General features: G+C 43.1%; 1 long non-coding RNA gene across 1 annotated transcript; it reads left to right on the forward strand.

Annotated features, from left to right (window-relative positions):
- The first annotated feature begins 9728 nt into the window (after positions 1-9728).
- Positions 9729-10558, forward strand: LOC117846437 (uncharacterized). Its single transcript, XR_004638298.2, has 2 exons — positions 9729-10102; positions 10211-10558. It is a non-coding gene; the product is annotated as an uncharacterized lncRNA (long non-coding RNA).
- Positions 10559-22739: the final 12181 nt, after the last annotated feature.

The raw sequence follows: 22739 nt of genomic DNA on the forward strand, positions 1-22739 counted from the left end.
AAATTTACCCGGCGGTGGGTAGGCGGCGGCCCGGCGGGGAGGAGGCGGCGGTTGGGGAGGAGGCTGCCCGGGCCCAGCGGGGAGGAGGTGGCCTAGCAGGGAGGCGCGGCACTCGGGGAGGAGGCTTCCCGATCCTGCGGTGGTGGAGAGGAGGGGAGGAGACGCACCCCTTGCAACGCGGCCTGGTGGTGGAGAGGCGGCGCAGGGAGGCGCCGCAACGGGAAAGGCGACACTGCGGCCCGGTGGTGGAGGCGGCGCGGGGAGGCGCTGCGGCAATGGAGCCTGCGGGGGTGGGGAGCGGCGCCGGTGCGGGGGAGGGAGGGGGGAAATTTTGGCATCCTGTTGGCGTCCCGTGGGCTTCTCCAAAAATTTAGCTAACTCCCTGCGGACGTTACCATATATAGGGTGCCATTAGCAGGGGTGGGTGATATCACCACTCGCCTCTGGAAAGGATTTCCAGGAGCGGGTGATGGCGTCACCCAGCCCTGGAAGTCATTTCTCCATTTTTTTCTTCTAAAATGTATTTTGATCTATTAAATGATCTCAAATGTAAAAGTTGTCAATTACAAAGGTTAATGTCTCGTTGAGCTCTACAATTCTGATATAAAGTTTATATTTATCTGAGATAAATTATAAAAGTTTGTATTAAAAAAATACATTCCCTAAACACATTCACATATACTCATGCATTCAACTACTTCAAAAGTGTTAGGTACTACATGACATAATTGATTCAAACTACATATTACATAAGTTAGATACACTCAAACTAGCTATATATTATGAGGTAACAATTCTTGATTCTCCGTCCTTGCGTGCCCAGGGCATTTCATCTTTCTTTATACTTTCTTCTAAAATCATTATCTTCTGTGGTAGGTTTGTGAAGAGGTTCGTTCCATTGTACTGATTATATTCTTCAACATCTTCAACACCATCAACTCCTCATTGTACTGATTATATTCTTCAACATCTTCAACATCATCAACTCCTAATATTTCTTGTTTTCCAGGGACTACAACGTGCTTTGTCTTTTTTGCAGGATCAACAACATACATAACCTGTGTGACCTGTGAAGCAAGTACCCAAGGGTCATCTTTGTAACCAACATTGTTGAGATCAACAATTGTGATCCCATAGTCGTCCACTTCAACACCTTTTGGGTGTTTGATCCAATGGCACCGAAAGACCCGGATCTGTATATTGGAACCATAGTGGACTTCCCATATAGCATCTATGATGCCATAATATGTGGTACTTTGGCTGGTTCTCTCGTCTAAGGCCTCAAGATGAACACCATTGTTCTGAGACAAAGTCTTCTTGTCTTTCATGGTAGTATAAAATAGATATCCATTAATATCATAACCTTTCCATGATGTGACCTGGCTAGACCAGACAGTTGTCAATCTTTTGATCTTTTGATCTTTCATGGTTTCCCCATCTAGTAGATTTAGGTCCTTCAACCATGTGGTCAAACAACTGGCACACATGCCTTACTCTCATCTAGTGTCAAGTTGTAGCTAGCCGGGGGTAGTTCATATCTTCTATTCCCCTTACCGAATAGGTGAAGGTCTTATCTTATGTTCATGGCTACCAAGTGTTGTCATGACTTCAGGATATCATTTGTCTTGGCTGATGTCTCCAGGAAGAGATCAATTGTGTTACTAAACATATCTTTTTCAAGTGCATACCATCGATGGCATGACGGACCTCAAGGTCCGACCAATATGGCAAGTACTTGTAGAAGATCGACAGCTTCTTTGATGGCACACCATCGATAGGTGGCTTATCTCTATTTCTCTTCTTCTTATCTTTTGTCATCTTCCCATAAGGAACCTGGATGGTCCTGACCATGTTAAAAACATAGTGCCCATCTCATTTTTCTAGAGCAGATTCTAGGTCGGGCTTGGCGCTAAAAAAATTATAGAACTTCTTACTTCGGTACATGTGTCCTTCCACCAAGAAGCGTTTGTACCCAAGGTAAACTACCTTTCTAGAACCTTCTAGGAAAGACCATATGGTGTCATCGATGCACACCGTGCATCCTGTCTTACCTTTCACTTGTCCTGACAAGACAAACAATGCTTGGTAATGATTGATGGTGATGAAGATCATGGCTCTTAGATTAAATTCCTGCCGTGTAAAACCTTCAATAATGTTGATACCATTCTTCCATAAAGTTTCCATCTCTTGCATCAAAGGCTCAAGAAAAATATCTATATCAATCCCAGGATGCTTTGGTCCCTGTATAAGGATGGATAGCAAAAGATACTTTCTCTTTTAGCACAACCATGTTGGCAGGTTGTACATCATAAAGATCACTAGCCATGTGCTGTGAGTGCTGGTCCTTTCACCAAATGGATTCATTCCATCTATACTTAGTGCAAATCTAACATTTCTTATATCATTTCCATATTCTGGATACCGCTCATCGAACTTCTTCCACTGGTAGGCATCAGATGGATGTCGAAGCTTTTCATCACCCTTCCTACGCTTATCTGAATCCCACCATTGCATTAGTTCAGCATCCTTTGGGTTTGAGAAGAAATGCCAAAGGCGATCGGCAACAGGGAGGTACCACATGACCAAGGGGCGGGTGACAGCACCAACCGCCCTTGGAAATAGCCCCCATTTTCCATCACCCGCCCGTACAAATGGTTCTCCAAGGGCGGGCCACATCGCCCCCTCCCCCCCCCCCCCCCCCCCCCCCCCCCCCCCGTTTTGTAGGTGTGCGTGGCAATTTTGCCCGCCGTTAGAAAAAAAACGGGGCACCCTACAAATCGTTTTTTAAGTAGTGACATGCTCTAAGAAGATGTGGGCTGACCAACACGGTGGACTCTGAAGGAAGACATACCCCCGGTCCAATACGTGAAGCAAAACAAGCCCAAAAGACCCAATCATTTTGGTTACTCTTACTCATCTATGTTCTTAACAATGCAAAACATTAAGGAAGTAGACCAGCAGAGGCCTGCCCAATACATCCTTAATTGACACGTGGCTAGAAGCATGAGGTTCCAGTTCAGATGAAATAATATATTGGTGATTTTGTTGTGTGATTCTCCATGGTTTAATAGTACGTGTTTCTCGTCTGTTGTTTGAGCCTTTATGATGTTTATGACAACCAATAGTTCTGTAGCAAAAGAAAGCATCCAGGGATTGTGCTCAGTCACGTTTTTTTCCCTCCAGTTAGCACCGCTAGGGAACTTGGTATTAGTCCCGGTTGGAAGGTGCATATGTCCCGAAAAACGATCCGCGATTAATCAGTCGAGATAAAAGGGGAGGTCTTTGTCCTAGGTCCCTCAACCGGGATATAAGACCTCCATTTAGTCCCGGTTGGTAATACCAATCGGGATAAAATGATCGCCACGCCAGGGGCTGCCTCCCGCCCCTTTTATCCCGGTTGGTAATACCAACTGGCACTAAATAGTTTTGCAAAAAAATTGCAAAAATAAAAAATATCAGGGGATCCCTGGACGCGCCCACACGTCACAAGTCACATGATTTTTCACGAAAAATATGCGCATGCACGGTCCATGGGATTCGAACCCATGACCTCAAGCCTCGCGCGTAGCTTCCTTGCCATCCCACCTACACACCACATCTATCTATATAGGGGATGCTATCCTTTTGTATTAACTCATGGAGGGTCCATTGCAAATACCAACCGGGAGTAAATTCTAGCCTACCATGGCGCACCCCCTTTTCTCCCGAGCCTGAATTAAACCGGGACTAAAGAGGAGGATCGAAAGTCAGTTCTCTAGTAGTGCGGACAAAGACATTATTTCAAGGGAGGGGTCCTCGTAAGGTTGGTCGATCAATTTTGTCGTGAGCCATATACCTTTTATAAACATATAGAGATTACTACAGTTGCATGCTATATATTTGGATATCAACAAGGTCTCTGGCCATAGTATTCAGGAGCGCCCTGTGGCGTACCAAGAAAGCGAGCACGACGGGGGCTCATTTATATTGGCAACGCTAGAAGGGTTTGGGGGATTGTTACACAGCAGCAGACAGAACTCGACGCCTTTACTAATTTAAATGCTTTGGACCAAGGTTTATAAAGGTTGTTGCTGGGACACGGGCTGCAGCCCCAGCGCCCCCCCCCCCCCCCCCCCCCCCCAACACACACACACACAAAAAAAAAACTGTGTTGCACCAACCACCATGTTGATATGTTAGTGTTTCACACAGAGCTTGCTTCTATTCGAACATAGAGCATGCATGATCCCCCTACCAGGTTTATCTTGCTAGTAGGAAAAGGAGGCATCTGGAGCTCATGTCCAAGTTCCAACTGGTGATATAGCGTTCAATGTTTTGGTTGAGCAGAATCTACCTTGATCTTTGCAGTGCCGGCGCCGGTGGCGGCTCCTGTGAGGTTGAGCGGCGCTTAGCCGCTACTGAGGCAGCTATGAAACACCAATTCACCATGCTCTGACGTGGTCCGCCTCTAGAGCTACTGTCGAAGGTTTTGTTCCTTACACTGGAGTCTGGACAGTAGAGCTCCTTGTCTGGACACATATGCAGAGACTAGAGAGCAGGGGATATAGCGAGCACAAGACGCTAGCTAGCTTACTATGATGTCTCGTGGATTCCACATTGTTTCTCTGGTATGCGGTATTTTGCAGTTTCAGAAGGCAAATAGACGTGCTTGCACAGGTGCCATGATACATCTGTTTCCGTTCAACTATTGTCCACATTTCACAGATGTATTCTTCATTTCCATCTTCAGCCACATAAGACATAAATACAACTATTGCTTTCATCTTTTCTGAACAAAAAAACATTGAGGGTCGTTGGTCAGTGTAGTAATTTCCAGATGAATAAAAGCAAAAAAAAAAACGTGGTAGGCGAGTAACATGTCCTATGGTATATCCATAAAGATATACTAACCCGTGGCAAACAACAAGAAGGGTCCATGTTTATTGGAGTGGATTTTCCATATATTTTTGGTAGCACGTTTTTCCAATTATTGAACTTTGAGTGTATGAACAAAATAAAAACAACTAATGGCGCCATTGTAGCAATGGAAACATTGAATCGCTTTCCTTTTTGCACGTGTTACCAGTTAGATATGAGTTAACATGACTATACTGCAAAGCAGTGACCTTGCAAGAATACATCATGCTTCTACCATTTATATAGACATTAGACAGGGTCAAGTCCCAGGCCGTGGTTTTTCTGTTGCATCCTGGTCTCAACCACGAATGGATTTGTTTGCCAGAGTGATAGCGCCACAAAAATAGAGGAGAATATGAGCAAGAAATGCCACAGTCTATTTGGGTTGTAGAATCACATAGGAAAAGGAGGCATCGGAAACTTATGTCCAAGTTCCAAAGGTATTAGTTGAGCTTAAAAGATGCATGCTGCACAAAAAGAACAACAAGGACGGGTAGCAGAGTTCAAGTGATCCTCCGTTGACCACGGTTTTAGAGGTAGGGATGAATCTGTTGGCAGGCAGCCTCCTCCAGCTTCCTCCTCTAACTCACCATTGCTGGAGCAGGTGGCCAGAAGCCTGGCTACTCCAAGGTCAGCAGAGCTGGGGTGAGGACAGGCATAGCTGGATTGTAGAATCATATTTTTTTAGATAATGGAAAAAATTCCAGCTTCAAACCTCTCAAAAGAGAGGCATGGACCGCTAAAATTACAAGCACACTGTGTTTAGCATCATTGACCAATTCGCAAAAAGAAAGGCCATCCATAGGACGCGAAGAAATGCATAGCTCTAGACTCCAGAAGTTGGCATGTCTTGACAAAATGTACCCTCCGGTCACCAATGTGCTGCAACAGAGCCCGAAACCATAGTAGTGTGTCCCCCTGAATAGAACCTGCAAAAAAACTTTTAGTCTGCAACGATTAAATACAGTATAATTTCTTGTGAGCTAAATTGTCCAACAAATAGCTGCAGCTCCTATAAATAACATTAAATTGTGCTTGCGGCCCCCCTGCTTAGACCAGCTATTAAAAAGATGTTCTATGCTTTTAGGTGGAGGTATACCTAACACAATGTGAATTGCACGCTATAAAATTTTTGCATAATGATACTCAAAAAATAAGTGATGGATAGTTTCTAGCATGCTATAGAAGCAACAAGTTTTATTACCATTCCAATTCCTCCTAGCTAAATTATCTTTTGTTAGGATCACTCCTCTTTTAAGATACCACAAAAATATTTTTATTTTGAGAGGAATCTTCATATGCCAAATTTCTTGCGTAGCTTTAATACCGTTGTAGGCTGGGTGCCTATACATTGAATTAACTGTGAAAGCTCCGTTCTTCTGTAAGCTCCACACAAAAGAATCCAATCCCTCAATTAGATTAATATGTGCAAGTCTTGCAACAAGGCTATACCACTCAAATAACTTGTACCCAACTATAGCTCTCCTAAAGGAGACATTGAGTGGGCTCAAACTAAGTACCTCTGCCACAATTGCATTTTTTTCGTACTATATTAAACAAATTAGGGTACTGTACTTTCAGCTTTTGGGTACCTAACCATTTATCTTCCAAAAATCTAATTTGGTTGCCGCTAACTAGCTTGAACCTTCCTAGATTGAGGAATTCATCTTTTACCCCTATTTAGCTTGACCAAAAATGTGAATCCCCTGCTCTTTTTACTTGTCTGGGATAAGGTTTTATTCCTCATATACTTATTTCGAGGCAAATCTTACCACAAACCTTCTTCATTACATAACTTAAACAATCACTTGCTTAGCAAGCATTTGTTTTGTACATCTAGATCTTGAACCCCTATCCCCCCTGTTCTTTTGGTTGACATAGTACGTTCCATCTGACCAATCTATATTTCTTTTTGTGTTGGTCATTCTGCCAAAAGAATCTCGACATATAATATTCAATTTTTCTAAGGACTCCCCTTGGGACCTCAAAAAAAGAGAGCATAAACATAGGCAAACTAGAGAGAACTAAGTTTATCAAGACTAAACGTCCTCCCACTGATAGGAGTTTTCCTTTCCACCCACTTAGTTTTTTTTTTCTATTCTATCCTCTATTGCCTTCCAATCTTTGTTTGACAACTTTCTATAATGCATTGGTATCCCCAAATAGTGAAATGGGTAAGAACCTAATTTTTAACCGAAAAGTTGTGAATATTGAGTTTCATAGTTTCTTGCATCCCCAAAGCCAAAAATTTCACTTTTGTGCTGATAGCTGTTCAAAGGCACAAAGGAGAAGCTTAATTTTCTTTGCTTGTTTAATATCATGGTCCATAAAAATAACTGTATCATCTGCATATTGGAGAATCGACAAACCACCATTGATTAAATGTGGTACTACCCCTTTCAACTGACCATCCTCTTTGGCTCTAGCCACGATGATTGCCAATATATCAACAATGATGTTGAAAAGTATTGGAGATAAAGGATCACCTTGCCTAAGTCCCTTCTTTGTTTGGAAGTATCTTCCCAGTCGTCACCTTTTTCCCCACATTGCCCCCTTGTACAAATGATTTAACCCATTCACTCCACTTTAGGTCAAAACCCTTTATTCTAAGTGACTGCTGCAAAAATTACCATTTCACTTTGTCATAAGCTTTTTCAAAGTCTATTTTAAAAAATCACACCATTTTGTTTTTTGTGTGAAGCTCATGTATTATTTCATGGAGGATCACTGTCCCTTCCATAATGTTCCTTCCAGGCAAAAATGTTGTTTGAGTGGGTTTAATGATTCTTTGGGCGACTTTCACAACTCTGTTAGTGGCTACTTTGGTAAAAAAATTGAAGCTAACATTCAACAAACAGATGGGTCTATATTGTTGAATTTGCTTTGCATCACTACTTTTAGGTAGTAGAATAATGTTCCAAAGTTGAGAGAGTGAAGAGGCAGTGTACCCCTATGGAATTCCTTAAATAGAGCCATCAAATCTTCCTTTATCACATTTCAAAAAAATTGATAAAACTCTGGTGGGAAGTCATCTGGGCTGGGAGCGGTGTTACTTTGCATTTGAAAAATAGCCTCTTTTATCTCATTTTTAGAAAAGGATGCTACTAAAAGCTCATTTACCTGTGGTGAAACATGAGGAATATCGTCATGGAGCGCCTCGTCGATAGACACAAAGTTGTTGTCTGGTGGCCTGAACAACTTCTTATAATACTTGGTGATATACTTTTTAAGGTCAATATCACTGCATATTAGACCTTCCTCCTGTTCCAACGTTAAAATACAAGTTTTTCTATGCTTTCCATTTGCCACTAACCGGAAATATTTTGTATTCGCATCACCTTCCAATAAATTTTTAACTTTAGCTCTTTGATACCATTTTAATTCCTCTTTCCTCGAAAGCTCTGCTAATCTATTACTTAGTGTATGCTTAAGATTGATTTCGTTGGCATCTAAAGGTGCCACTTCCACCTTTATGTTTAACTCATTCAGTTTGTTCAAGAGAATCTTTTTTTTTTATTTTTTTATGTACCACTAATATTTTTAGCCCAACCCCTCAAATATTGTCGCAGACGTCTAATTTTTTCCTGCCACTAGGGTGTGTTTTCTTGTTGCACACTATTCCAAACATCACTCACCATGTTAAAAAAGGCATCACGTAGCAACCAGCCCAGCTGTGGGTTGTTTGGTGACTCAGCGTCACCTGTGTTCATAAACAATCAAGTGTGGTCGGATATCTCTCTAGTTAGTGCTTGAACTGTAGTACGTGGAAATTTTAGTTCCCCTTCTGTGTAGGTCAATGATCTATCTAGCTTTTCAAAAGTTTGTTCTTGAAGGTTATTTGCCCACATGAATTGTCGCCCTGAAATTTCCAATTCTCTTAAATTAAAAAGCATTTGCTATTGCATTAAACAGAAATGGCCACCCGTCATTATTATTGGCATTATTCGTTTCATGTGGTCCGAAAAAAATATTAAAGTCACCATCTATTAGAATAGGTAAGGTTTCTTTAGTACATAGGACTAGCTCGGTTAGAAATGCCTCTTTGTACTGTTGTTGTGCCGCACCATACGCAGACACCAGCACCCATTGGAAGCCATCTTGTTTGTTTCTTACATTAAATTTTACAAAGTAGTCACCCTCAATTTCTCCGATATCAAATGTTAGAAGGTTAACCCCAACTAGGATGCCACCGGATCTACCGTGAGGAGCTCTATAGTGCTATAAAAAGTCCTTCCCACCACATAGGTTTTTGAGGAACTTTTCTGAGCAATCCTTCCTCCCAGTTTCCGATAGAGGAACAAATTCTAAACTTTTCTCCTTAACTAGATCAGAAATAAACTTAAATTTTTTTGGGTCCACTAACCCATTACAATTCCAAAAGATTCCTTTCATTAGGTACTCTTGCTGTGTTGTGAACCGCTGCTACTTTTCTTCTTCTTTTTAGCACTTGATTTTTTCTTCCTAGGAACAGCCTGTAGATCACATAGATCACTGCCAGTTCCCTCGCTTAAACCCTCGACCACATCACCACAAAATTGGTTCAGTGCAAGGATATTAATTTCATCATCAGTGTCCCCCTCATACTCTACGGAAGAAGCTATCTTGTTTTCAATAGAACTATTCAACATAGGTGCAACCTGTAACCTATTGCGCTCAATGTTAGATTCCTAATTGACTTACAAGTTCTAGAAGCTGAAGAGCCTAAACAAATCCCCACATGACTAATATTATTAACCACTACCTCATCAGAAAAAGAGATGAAGGAATCGATCTGAGCATTACCTTGTTTGTCGGTTTCCTCCAGATTCTTGCGCGCTTTAAGTCTGGCAGCTTTCTCAATTGAGTCTTGGTCAGCTGACACTGACATCGCGCTTCTTTTACTCTTGCGAGTTGGAGTTGCTGTAGCATTTGGTATAGGTGTGGGAGAGGGAGAATGCAAAGAGGTAGGCAACGAAGAATTTTTACGAACTTGCTTACTTGCTGAATTTCTGTTTGGAGTAGTGTGGGCTGGCTGCCGATAAAATGCCTCCGCCACCCAAGCTTTAGTGCTGTCCGCAACTCCAGTAGGCTTTAGAACCACTGTATGCCGAACTTTGCTGGGATCTGTACAACCAGAAAAGGCAGAAGCTGCAGCAGCCATCTTGGTAGTCGTTGCACTCCCCTTACCAGTAGCACTTCCTTCTTCCCCCAACTCTTTTCCCCCTGGGTGAGCATCTCCATTATTCTTTGCACTATTTTCTTTGTTTTCCTCTTCTAGCTGCTAATGTTTGTCTTTGTCGCCATCTTCTTTTGGCTGCTCATCCATATTAATCAGCAGGGGATTAGTTTCATCCCCGTCCTTCTCCATTCGGAATTGTCATCATGTAAGCCGAAGCCCAGCCGACCATGGCATCATATTGCGTCGTTGTCGTGATCAACGAATGCGAATGTCAATGATATCAGTCGCTGGGAAGGCCACCTGCATTGGTACCGCCATCGTGGTTGCAGCTAATGAACCCAGGCCTGTCTGTCACGGCATTTTGGGTGGTGGAGACCGTCTCCTAGCATGACATGTGTTGTTTAGAGAGGATCCAGCTAATGGCAACGTAGAAAAGGAACTCTGAATATTTGTCCTTTTGCAGATATCAACATTTGGGAGTGAGTTAACGATGACTTTACTACAGGGCAGTGATGTCTACATATTCTTGTTGGTGGAGAAGCAATTCCGTGAGTCGTCAAAGCATACATTTATATAAATAGATACATATGACGCGTCTCTATTCGTTATTCTGTACGTGTTGTATTCGGTATTCTGTACGTGTTGTAGTCGGGTCTCAGAAACTAAGGGGGTGGAACACCCTGTTAAAGTTTAACACCTATCACATCGGATGTTTGGATACTAATTAGGAGTACTAAACATAAACTAATTACAAAACTAATTGCACAGATGGAGTATAATTCGCGGACGAATCTATTAAGCCTAATTAGTCTATGATTTGACAATGTGGTGCTACAGTAGCCATTTGCTAATGATGGATTAATTAGACTTAATAGATTCGTCTCGCGAATTAGCACAAGATACTGCAATTAGTTTTATAATTAGCTCATGTTTAGTCCTCCTAATTAGTATCCGAACACCTGATGTGACACTGTTAAAGTTTAGCCCCTCGTATCCAAACAGCCCCTAAGTCAGATTTGTTTCCCAGACTGCTACAAAGAGAGAAAACGTAGAGGGAATGTGAACATCAAATGTCACGATCTATTTTTGTTGTAGTAGAATTAGGTTGGAAAAGGAGGCACCGGAAACTTAAGCCCAAACTGTGAGAGACGTACTCGATCTTGAATCGATCATCAGGCATAAAAACTCGAAACACTAAAATGTAGCACTGGAACCCCCAAGGCGTGAATAGCAAAACAAGCCCGCGGAAGTTCCAATATTTTTTATTACTCATCTTCTTTATACTTTGACCCAGCAGTATATATATAGTCAACAGCTGTTTCATGTTCCTCCCTAAGAACTATTTTTATCTAAAATTAGGCTGATGTTGTCAAGCTAGGGGTACATAAACACTTGTAGATTATTGATTCTGCAATTACATCATCCAAATTTGCCTTCAGCAAAGCATCAAGGAAGCAGACATCCTTGACATGCGGCTATCAGAATGAGATTCAAGTGCAGTGAACGTTGATTGGTGAGTTTTTTGTAGATTACCCATGATTACTAATGTGTTTTCGCTATTGTCGATCCTTCAGAATATTTATGACAACCAATAGTTCTATAGCAAAAAAAAGTACCCAAAACGTTGTTCTCAACCACATATCGCTAAATAGGAAAAGACTTCATTTCAATGCAGGGTCCTCGTAAGGTTGGTGGATCAATTATATCGTGAGCCACATACCATTTATTTGAACGTATACATTACTACAACTTATACCTGTATATTATATATTTGGTCACATGTTTTTTTAATTGTTAAACATTGAGAATATGAATACAAGAAACAGCTAGTCACGCCATAGCAAAGGAAAACATTGAACCGTTTTCCTTTCTGCACATGTTACCAGATAGATACCCCTCCGTTCCAACTTGGAGGTTGTTTTGATTTTTGTAGATTCATCTCTACAAGTAAGGTTTCTTCCTAGGTTTTCGTACGTCATGGTTATTTTGCAAAAAAGTTCCTCAACTTTTATGGAATCAACCCGCAGTTTAAATTCTGAAGAGAGGGAGGGCTCGGGTGGAAAAAGGAGGGGAGTGAGGGGGTTAAAGGGGAAAAAGCTTCTCCTTTCCTCAAAACAGAGAGGCGAAGGAGGGGAATTGGGCGCAGGCGGCGGCTGGAGTAGGGCACCCTGCCACTGCCCGTGCTGCCCCGCGCGCGGCCTCGGTGGCGAGGTCGGTTGGGCAATACGCAAGTACCAGAAGAGCACGGAGCTGCTGATCTGCAAGCTCCCCTACCAGCACCTCATCCGCGAGATCGTGCAAGACTTCAAGACAAACCTGCGATTCTAGTCCTCGGCCATGGTGGCGCTGCAGGAGGCCACAGAGGCGTACCTCGTGGGGCTGTTCGAGGACACCAACCTCCGCGCAATCCATGCCAAGCGCATCACCATCATGCCCAAGGACCTCCCACTACTGGAGAACTGAACTTCCATCCACCCCTTTTGTCCCGGTTAATATTTAGCCCGTGACTAGTCCTGGATCAAAAATGAGACACCGAAAGGACACTGACGGGAGGGACTTTAGGCCCGGTTGAAAAGATCTGATAGCGATGTCCCCTGCTTTCCGATTGAAAATTCCAACCATGACAAAAGACCCCCTTTTGTCACGGTTGGTAATTCCAACCGGGACAAAAGATTTATTCCCGGTTGAAATTACCAACCAGGATAAATGGAGGAGTTTTTGTCCCGGTTAGAATTTCCAACCGAGACAAAAGGAGAGTTTGAGCGCTAGATTTCACGCTGCTCTCTCTCCACCTCTTCTTTATTATCCTCCCAGGCAGCTCCTCCCCAACATTTATCTTCTTCCTCTCCTCATCCCCTCCACACCAGCGCTCCCCTCCTCCCTCTCCTCATCCTCCTCCAGCTCCCTCCTGCCGTCACTGCCCCCTCCCCTTCCCCCTCTGCTCGCCCCTCACTGGCAGCGAGGAGCAGCAGCAGGGCGAGGTGTGGGGCAGTGGCTAGCGCGGGCGATCATGGCGGCGGGCGTGGGCGGCACGAGCGGCGGTCAGCACGGGGCGCGAACGAGCCGCAGCGCGAGCGGTGGCCAGAGCGGGGCCTGGACGAGTGGCGGTGCGGCACGGGCCGGCACCAGCGGCCGAGTGGCAGCGGTCGCGGTGGCCGGCGCGGGCCGCGGACGAGCGGCGGTGGGCGCGGGCGGCCGAGCAGCGGCGGTCACGGCGGTTGGCACGGGGAAGGTGGAGGCGGAGGCCGGGCGCGGGGGAGGTGGAACCGAACCTTGACGGGCGCGGGCGGAGGTCAGGCCGGCGGCCGGCCGGCCGGCGGGCGTGGGTTTTTTTAATTTGTTTTCAAAATTTTTTAGTCCTGGTTGGTAATACCAACCGGGACTAAAGGAGGTCTTTAGTCCCAGGTCCGGGACTAAAGGACTCCCTTTTATTTCGAAAAATTTATCCCGAATGATCTTTCGGTAAATTTGAGGTCACCAACCGGGATAAAAACCAAGGTTTCCAGTTGTGTCTAGGTCGCCTGCCGCGTCAGGGGCGAGAGGGCTTGAGCGCGTGTGATGCTGCGTCTTCGTTGTAGTGCTAGAACTAGATGGGTGGTTCGTTTCTTGCCGTGCTATCTTGTAGTAATGTTCTGAATGTGTTGGTCTCACTTCAATGGAATGCGATTGCAAGTTTCTGAAATTTCTGAATGGCTCTGTTCTCGTGAGATATGCTGTCCGTTCCATGCCATCTGTTGTGATTAAAGTGTTGAGTTGCTGGAACGAATAGATCTGGTGTAGTCGCTTTTAGAAATGTGGGCCTGCAGAATTGATTTTGTGTCAAAAATGCTGTTGCATATCCCCCTTTTTGCTCTGAAGGCTAGAGTGTTGGAGATGCCCAAGAGGGCCTGGCCCAATTAGCAAGCTAATCACCGGTCACGAAAGGATTAACCTAAGGGCTAATTGCTTCCTGGCTGCCGCACGCCAGGCTCTAGCTGCCGCCAAGCTCCTGCCGTATGACTTGCCTCTCTGGTGCGCCGCCGCCGCCGCACGCACCTGCCTGGTGCACTGCTGCAGTTCCCCTCCCTGATCAAAGGTTGATCGCGGGGATCTCAAGTACGTGCCGTTGAGTGCTAGCATGCTTCGGTTCGTTGTCTCATCCCATACGTGTGGACTACCGTAGAGGTGTCGTTAGGTTGCACACTTCATCAGATCGTACAACTACCTCGACGTCGATCGGATCGACTACTCACGCTTCATCAAGACTTCTGCTGTGACGCGCGATGAGCGAAGGTATAATCTAAGATCATCTACTCGCAAGTGATCCTGTTTACGCGTTTATTTTATTGTGTGCTAGAGAGTAGCATGACGCGTTCCCTACCGCGTTTCCTAACATAGAGCTGGTGCCCTCAATTGCAGAATCAATGGCCTTAACTTTGCTCTTCATTCTCATGAGCTGCTGCTGCCGGTTGCTGCTTCAAAAACACAGAAAAGCAGTCCCTTCCTTAATGATTCTTGTCCAAATCCAAACATAAACTTGCCAATCGCCTTTAAACAAAGATGTACCTGGATCAACAAGCTACATGTGCTAGATAGGGCTTTGGTTTCATAGATCGAAAGATACAAGTCTCTGAACTTTGGGAAAAACACCAGTTACATTGAACCTTTAGAATTTGCTCCCGTCAGTTATCTCCAAAGCACCGAAAGGCCACCTTTTCTTGAGCACAGATCATCCAAATCTAATGACAAACTCTCCAAGTGCCTTTAACCAAACTTGTAGAGGTACTATAGGGCTGCAAGTTCTAGATAGAACTTTGCTCAAAAGATCTTTGGTTTGGAAGATTGAGAGCTCTGACTTTCGGCTAGGAACTGAACATTCCGGTTTCAATTTCAGAAATTTTCAATGCACTTCTAACAGTCTAAAATGCCCACCTTTCAAATTTTGAGCTCCATTTAAAATATTCAAACATTATTTCTTGTGAACAACAACTAGACACTATATCCTCGTAAACACATAATTAACCAAACACGCATACCAAGAGAGCATCAAACAATAAATATTTTGGTTTATTGTGTTCGAGAAATGAATAATTATTTCAGTATAAGGATATATGTTAACAGAAATGCAATAAATATATAGTGAGAGAGATAGAAAAAAACACCACGAGTTTTAAAAATTATTTCCTTCAACTCAAATACCCATTAAATTAAAATATTTTTTTATTCAAGCAAGAGAGAGCCTCGGATCACCACCGACGGGGGCTCTTTAGTCCTGGTGGGTAATATCGACGGGACTAAAAAACCCCTTTAGTCCCGGTTGTAAAGGCTAGTGGCCCTCGGGATGCTGCTCGCCTCGGCCGAGGGAGAGGGAGGAGGAGCTGGGGAGAGGGAGGAGAGAGAGAGGGAAGAGAGGAGGTGGGGGCCGGAGGGAGAAGGAGAGGAGGCTTGTGGGCGTTGGAATTAAGGAGAGGAGGCTTGGGCGCTGGAATTAAGCAGAGTGAGGAGAGAGGTGGCCATCAGAGGCTGATTTAACTCTCATGCTTGAATAAAAAAATATTTTAATTTAATGGGTATTTGAGTTGAAGGAAATTTATTTTCAATTAAATGTGTAGACATCCAATAAGTGAAATAAAAATTTAGTGATGGAAATAAAAAATGTCATTAGTTTGAAAAACACAATTGACCTTTTGCCGTAGCAACGTCACGTGCATTTTGCTAGTAGATATTATTATGGACCTAAATATACATTATATCTAGATGCATAATAATATCTATGAATCTTAAAAAGCTAAAATGACCTACAATTGGGAACGGAGGGAGTATTAGTTAACATTGACTATACTGCACGACAATAACAAATGGTTGGTGGACCAATAATTCTTTAGACATATCGACCTTACAAACATACATCAAGCTTTTACCATTTATATGGACATTAGATTGGAACAAATTGATGCAAGGAACATACAGTTTGATTTAAGTACGATGGATTCAATCCATTCGGAGAGTTCAATAGTGGTCATAGCACTTGGCATGTGACCTTATGTATGTTCAACCTTCCACCGTGGTTGTGCATGAAGCGGAAGTTCATTATGATGCCGATAACTATCCAAGGCCCAAAACAACCTGGCAACAACATTGATATTTACCTAAGACCGTTGGTTGATGAACTTCTACTATTATGGAAGGAATAAGGTGTATGTGTGTGGGACGAGGACAAAAAGGAGACATTTAATCTACGAGCATTGTTGTTCATAACCATCAACGATTGGCCAGCGCTTGGTAATCTGTCCGGACAGTCAAACAAGGGATTCCGAGCCTACACATATTGTTTAGATGATACTTGCAGCATGTATTAGAAGCACTGCAAGAAGGTCGTGTATACGGGCCATCATCGATTTCTTCCAGATAAGCACGCTCTAAGAAAGAAAGGGAAGCATTTTGAAGGGAAGGAAGAAGAAGGTAATAAGCCCCTTTACCGTAATGGTAAACGTATATTTTCTATGATAAAGGATGTGAGGGTAGTCTTTGGTAAGGGCTCTGGTAGCCAACCAATTCCGACCAATGAGGACGGACATGCACCCATGTGGAAGAAGAAATCTATATTTTGGGAGCTATATTGTTGGGAAGTCCTTGAGGTCCGTAATGCAATTGATGTGATGCACCTGATGAAAAATCTCTACGTGAACGTGCTTGGCTTCTTGGGTGTATATGGAAAGGTAAAGGATACACTTGAAGCACGTCGGGACCTGAAACTTATGAATCAACGAGATGACCTACATCCGGAAAAAAGAGATAATGTCATTACTTGCATCCTGCCAGTTACACTCTTAGTAAGGAAGATAAGGAAAGCATGTTTGAGTACTTGAATAGTATCAAGGTCCCATCGAGCTACTCCTCAAATATAAAGGCATTAATAAATTTGAAATAGAAGAAATTCATAAATCTAAAGGCCCATGACTGCCATCTCTTCATAACACAATTGTTGTCTGTTGCACTGAGGGGTATTCTTCCAGAAAATGTGAGAATGGCAATCGTGAAGCTATGTGCATTCCTCAACATGATTTCAATGAAGGCAATCCATCCAGACAATCTACGGAAGCTGCAGAATGACGTGGTGCAATGTCTTCTCAGTTTTGAGATGGTGTTTCCACTTTCCTTCTTTAATATCATGACCCACCTTGTAGTCCTCCTTGTTGAAGAGATTTTTGTTCTCGGTTCTGTATTTCTACACAATATGTTCCCTTTCGAGAGGTTTATGACAATTCTGAAGAAGTATGTTCATAGTCGTGCCCTTCCGGAAGGAAGCATTGCAAAGGGATATGGAACAGAGGAGATAATTGAGTTTTGTGTTGACTTTATGGATGACCTGAGTTCGATTGGAGTCCCTACATCACGCTATGAGGGGAGACTGAAGGGAAAGGGCACACTAGGGAGGAACGCTCAGATGGATATCGATGAGGAGACATTACGTAAAGCACACTTCACGGTCCTACTGAAATCATCCCTGGTCGCTCCATATATGGAGGAGCACATGGCTAATGTATGGTCCTCAAAACAAGGGAAGACTGAGGTCTAGATTACACGTCGTCACATTGAAACATTTGGCACTTGGTTATGGCATAAACTGATGGGTGATGACACCATTGAAGAACAACTAGCATGGTTGGCTAGGGGTCCATTTATGTCAGTATCAACATTCCAAGGATACAAGATAAATGGGTACACATTTTACACCAGATCCCAAGATCAAAAGATCACAAACCAAAATAGTGGTGTCTGTATCGATGCAATAGACAGCAATGGAAAAAAAGACAGACACTATGGTGTCATTGAGGAGATATGAGAACTCGACTATGGACCTTTGAAAATCCCTCAATTTTGATGCCAATGGGTGAAACTTAATGGAGGAGGCGTAATGACAGAGAACTATGGGATCACAATAGTGGACCTCAACAAGATTGGATACATAGATAAACCATTCATCCTAGCCAATGACGTGACTCAAGTTTTCTATGTGAAGGACATGGCAGCAAAGCAATAAGGAAGGCCGCTAATAGGTCAGGTGATCAGCCAAAGCACCATATTGTTCTTCCAGGGAAAAGAAAAATCGTTGGAGTTGAGGACAAGAATGATATTTCAAAAGATTATGATCAGTTCGATGATCTTCCTCCATTTTCATTTGAGGTTGACACAAGCGTCCTGTTAGCCAAAGAGGACACTCCATACTTACGCCGCAATCACAACCAAGGGACGTTCGTTAAGAGGAGGGTTATTAACCTTCCATTAGATGATGATGCATAATGTATTTGAACAATTATGTTGTGTTTTTTATTATCAACAAAGGCATTAATGTAATTGTGAATGGTTAGATCTTGTTTTTCCAAATACAATTCTCATGTGTTGTTTAACTTTTTTGTCCAGCTAAAATATTGTTTAACTGATTTTTGCACGGTTAAAATATTAAATATTTTGATTTTTTAAGCACCATTAAATATTAACACAATAAATTTACATACAATTAAACAAGAACATGATTAAGGGGTTGTTTGGATATGAGGTGCTAAACTTTAATAGTGTCACATCGGATGTTCAGATGCTAATTAGGAGGACTAAACATGAGCTAATTATAAAACTAATTGCAGAACTCTGTGCTAATTCGCGAGACGAATCTATTAAGTCTAATTAATCTATCATTAGCAAATGGTTACTGTAGGACCACATTGTCAAATTATGGACTAATTAGTCTTAATAGATCCATCTCGTGAATTATACTCCATCTGTGCAATCAGTTTTGTAATTAGCCTATGTTTAATACTCCTAATTAGCATCCAAACATCCGATGTGACAGGTATTAAACTTTAATAGGGTGTTTCCAAACACCCCCTAAGTCATGGTAAACATGTTAAGAACAGTAGAGGCACCATTCTTCTAAATTTTTGCATGGTCAAAAAATCTTTTTTTTTGAATTTTAAAGTGAATAGAAGTATTATGACCATTATATCCTATTACTAAGTTAAAATTAATAACTTTACCATGTTTGATATTGACCGCATCTGATATTTTTATAGTGTATATCTTATAAACATGAAGCTACCATTATTGTTACAATTTTTATGAATGTTATTAAGTTTACTATGTAATAAATTAATATAATAGAAATTGTAAAAGAAAGAAAAAAAATAAAAAGATGGGCGGGGAATTGAAAAAGGGTCATGCTGTGCTTCGTCCTCCTCCTCCCGATCCGCCGCCTCTCCGCCACCGCCGCCGCCGTCTGCCGCCTCCGTTGCCACCCCTCAACGTCGACGCCACCCCCCGCCGCCGCGCAACGCCGTCCTAGCTGGCCCCAACGGTGCCGCCCCATCCCGACACGACGCTGCCCCGCCTCTGACGCCGCCGCACCGACGCTGCCGCCCCACCCCACCCCCAACGCCGCCGCCCCGCCTGTGACAATGCCACCCCATCTCTGCCACCCTAACACTGCCTCCCCGTCGACCGCCGCCTACCCCGGTCGCCTCCCCGTGGGCCGCTGCCTACCCCGGCCACGTCCCCGCCGGCCTCCACCGGCGCCGCCCGACGCCGCCCCACCCCCAGCGCACGCACCCTACAGACTCGCGCTGACGTAAGCCTGCGGCCGCCGTGACGTCATTATTTAGTTTTTATAAGTGCTGGAAATCATGCCGTGACGTAGAAAAATTGTAGGAAATTTGTATTAGTGTTGGAAATCATGCTGTGATGTAGAAAAATAGCATGAAATTTGTATAAGTGTTGGAAATCATGCCATTTGTTTTTTTTATTGTCATAGTAGTAGAGAATAGGTAGAAATTATAGAAAATTGTTGGAGTAGCTAGAAATTATAGAAAATTGAAATACTTAGAAATTGAAATCATGCCATTTATTTTTTTAGAATTGATTCTTCCCATGAATTGAAATACTTAGAAATTACCAACAAATCTGCCGTGACGTCATTGTTATACAAAAATGTTGAAAATAGCTAGAAAATTATCGAATATTATAGAAAATTATCTAGAAATTGTTGGAAATCATGCCATTTATTTTTTTGTCATTCTATTTAAATGTTGTATAGTGTTAGAAATTTGTATAAGTGTTGGAGATTATCTATAAATGTTTTATAAGTGACGTCATTATTGTTTCATTCAATTTTTGTTGTTATTTTCTTGCAGTGTTTCATTCTATTTTTGTTGTCATTTTCTAGCAGCGTTTTATTCTTTTTTTGTATAAGTGACGTCATTCAATTCATTTTTCTATTTACTCATTTATTTATTTCAACCAATTGTATAAGTGTTTCATTCTTTTTGTGTCACCCTATTATATTATACCAGTTACAATGGCACGATCAGACGACGAGCGTGACCCTCAAACGGCAGAGGAGCTCCTATATCGGATAATTGCTGAAGGTGGCAATCAAGCAAATGAAAAGATCGATCATAGCCAGGCTGACATCTACCTCAACCTGGTTGGTGATGGCATCGAGGAGCAATCAATTGCCGAGGGAGGCAATGTGGAGCAACCAGATGCCGAGGGAGGCAATGTTGAGCAACAAGGCGAGGTATAACAAGTATTATACGTAAACATTATTTGAATTCTCTTCTTATCAAAAGAAACATCATCACGCAACATTTCAATTGTCATTTTTCAGCCCTCTGGATCAAGCAAAAGGCCTCAAAAGAAACGAGGCAAGAATAAGAAGGCCGAGGGCCGTATCATCGTCACAGAAATTGCTGAAGATGGTGAACCAATTGCTCCTGCCAAAGCTAAGACAAAGTTGGTGGATCATATTGGGTTCCTTGTTAGAGATAACATCCCAATCGGCTTTCAGAATTGGAAAAAAACCTGACATAGTCCCGATCAGCACAAACCCACTCCTTTACGTACCTAACCGAGAGAAGGCTATGGTATGGGAAGAAGTAAAACAAAACTTTAGGTTCGAAAATGTAGACGAAGCCAAAGTGAAAGAATGGGGCTTGAAGAAGGGTGCGATTGCATTTTAGACGTACAAGAAAACCTTGACCAAGGAGTACATAAAGAAGGGGCTTGCACCTGATTTAAATAAGCATCCGAAGATAAGGGATCACTGGGATTCCTTTGTATAGTTCAAGGAGTCGAGCAGTAGCCAGTTGTCAACTCAAACCAACACCGGCAATGCCCAACAGAAGCGATACTTCCATCATCTTAGGATTGGAGGTTACAAGTCTACGACCGCGAAATGGCAAAGGATGGAAGATGACCTAATTGCTAGGGGAATAGTACCATATACTCTCGAATGGCCTGAGTGAGAAAAAAATTGGTTTTATGCTCATGGCGGCAGGCTCAATTCTAAAGATGGATCAATTATCATCAGAAATGAAATAAGAGAAGCGGCTACTAGACTTGATGACTTCGTGAAAAAAACAGCTGATGGATCCTTCGTGCCTGATCGAGAGAGGGACAAGCTGACAATGGCACTTCAAAATCCTGAACACCCTGTATGATACCGAGGCAAAGGACATATTCTGTTTCTAGTATGCGTTTTGTGAGAACATTGAATCATATAGAAGTCGCCAGAGAAGCAAGGCCAACCAAGCACGACAGTTGTGAGAGCTGCAACAACAAGTAGTAGCATCTAAGGTAAGAATAGAGGAAATAATAGATGAGCATGTGGCCATAGCTCTGAGCAAACAAGCCAGTCAACAAGCAGCTGCTGCACCATCAGGGCTACATGTCAACGTAAGCCCGACTCAGCGTCGAAGCAGTGTCACTTCAACGGAAGCCGCAACTGGAGGATCCACTGACATCATTGAGGAACACCACCTCGTGGACGACATCACAAGGAGAGCCTCTTGTGAGCTTTTTACTCCCGTGAGAAACAAGCTCATAGTGGTGGCTTATGGTGTGGCTAAGCAACCAATGCAAGGCCAAACACTACATGGCATCGAGACTCAAGCTTGCTATGCCAAGGTTGGGGTGGACCGAGTGGCCGACGATTGGGAGGACTTGGAACTGGAGATCCCTAGAGGTGACGGGGAAAAGAACTAGGAGAAGCTATCCATGGTTGGATTAAGTGGCCCAAGGGCTACATAAGGATTACGCAGTCGAATCCCCCCACCTTGGGTGCATCTCCTCAAGGCTCAAGGGCACGATCACTTACGCCATCTGCCAGTGCACCCTCTCCACTACCAGACAAGTCTCCTAGCATGAGTCCAGCACCAGAAAGGAATCCAAGCATAACTCCAACTCCCCCTCCTATGAAGAAGTATTCAGTTCCTCCTCCACCTCCACCTTCTAAGAAGAAGCAGAAGAAGCAGAAGGAGAATGCACCAGCTGAGAAATTACCGTATGATATGATAGATGAGGAATGTACGGCTGTAGCGGCTGCTAAGCATGAAAAATGGAAAGAGGCTTGTAAAGAAGCAAGAAGGAAGAAACAGAATTCGGAGCCACCACTGGATAAGCATAAGGTTCGGTCTTTCATCAGAAAAATGGAGGCGGAGCAAAGGAAAAAGCTAGAAAAACCTCCTCTATCTGATTACGATAGGCAAATAACAAAGTAGGCAGCTCATAAGAGGAAGAAAAGTGGGAAATCTATTTCTCAACTCAGAGAGCAATCCAACCAATTGGTTGCCCCGCTTGTGGTACTTTCTGAGTTTGACAAAAACCTGGTTGAATTCGCTAAAAATACAAATCTGACAGTGGCACAACTTCAAGG

The sequence above is a fragment of the Setaria viridis genome, chromosome 2 (genome assembly GCF_005286985.2).
Source record: "Setaria viridis chromosome 2, Setaria_viridis_v4.0, whole genome shotgun sequence".
NCBI classification, from domain to species: Eukaryota; Viridiplantae; Streptophyta; class Magnoliopsida; order Poales; family Poaceae; genus Setaria; species Setaria viridis.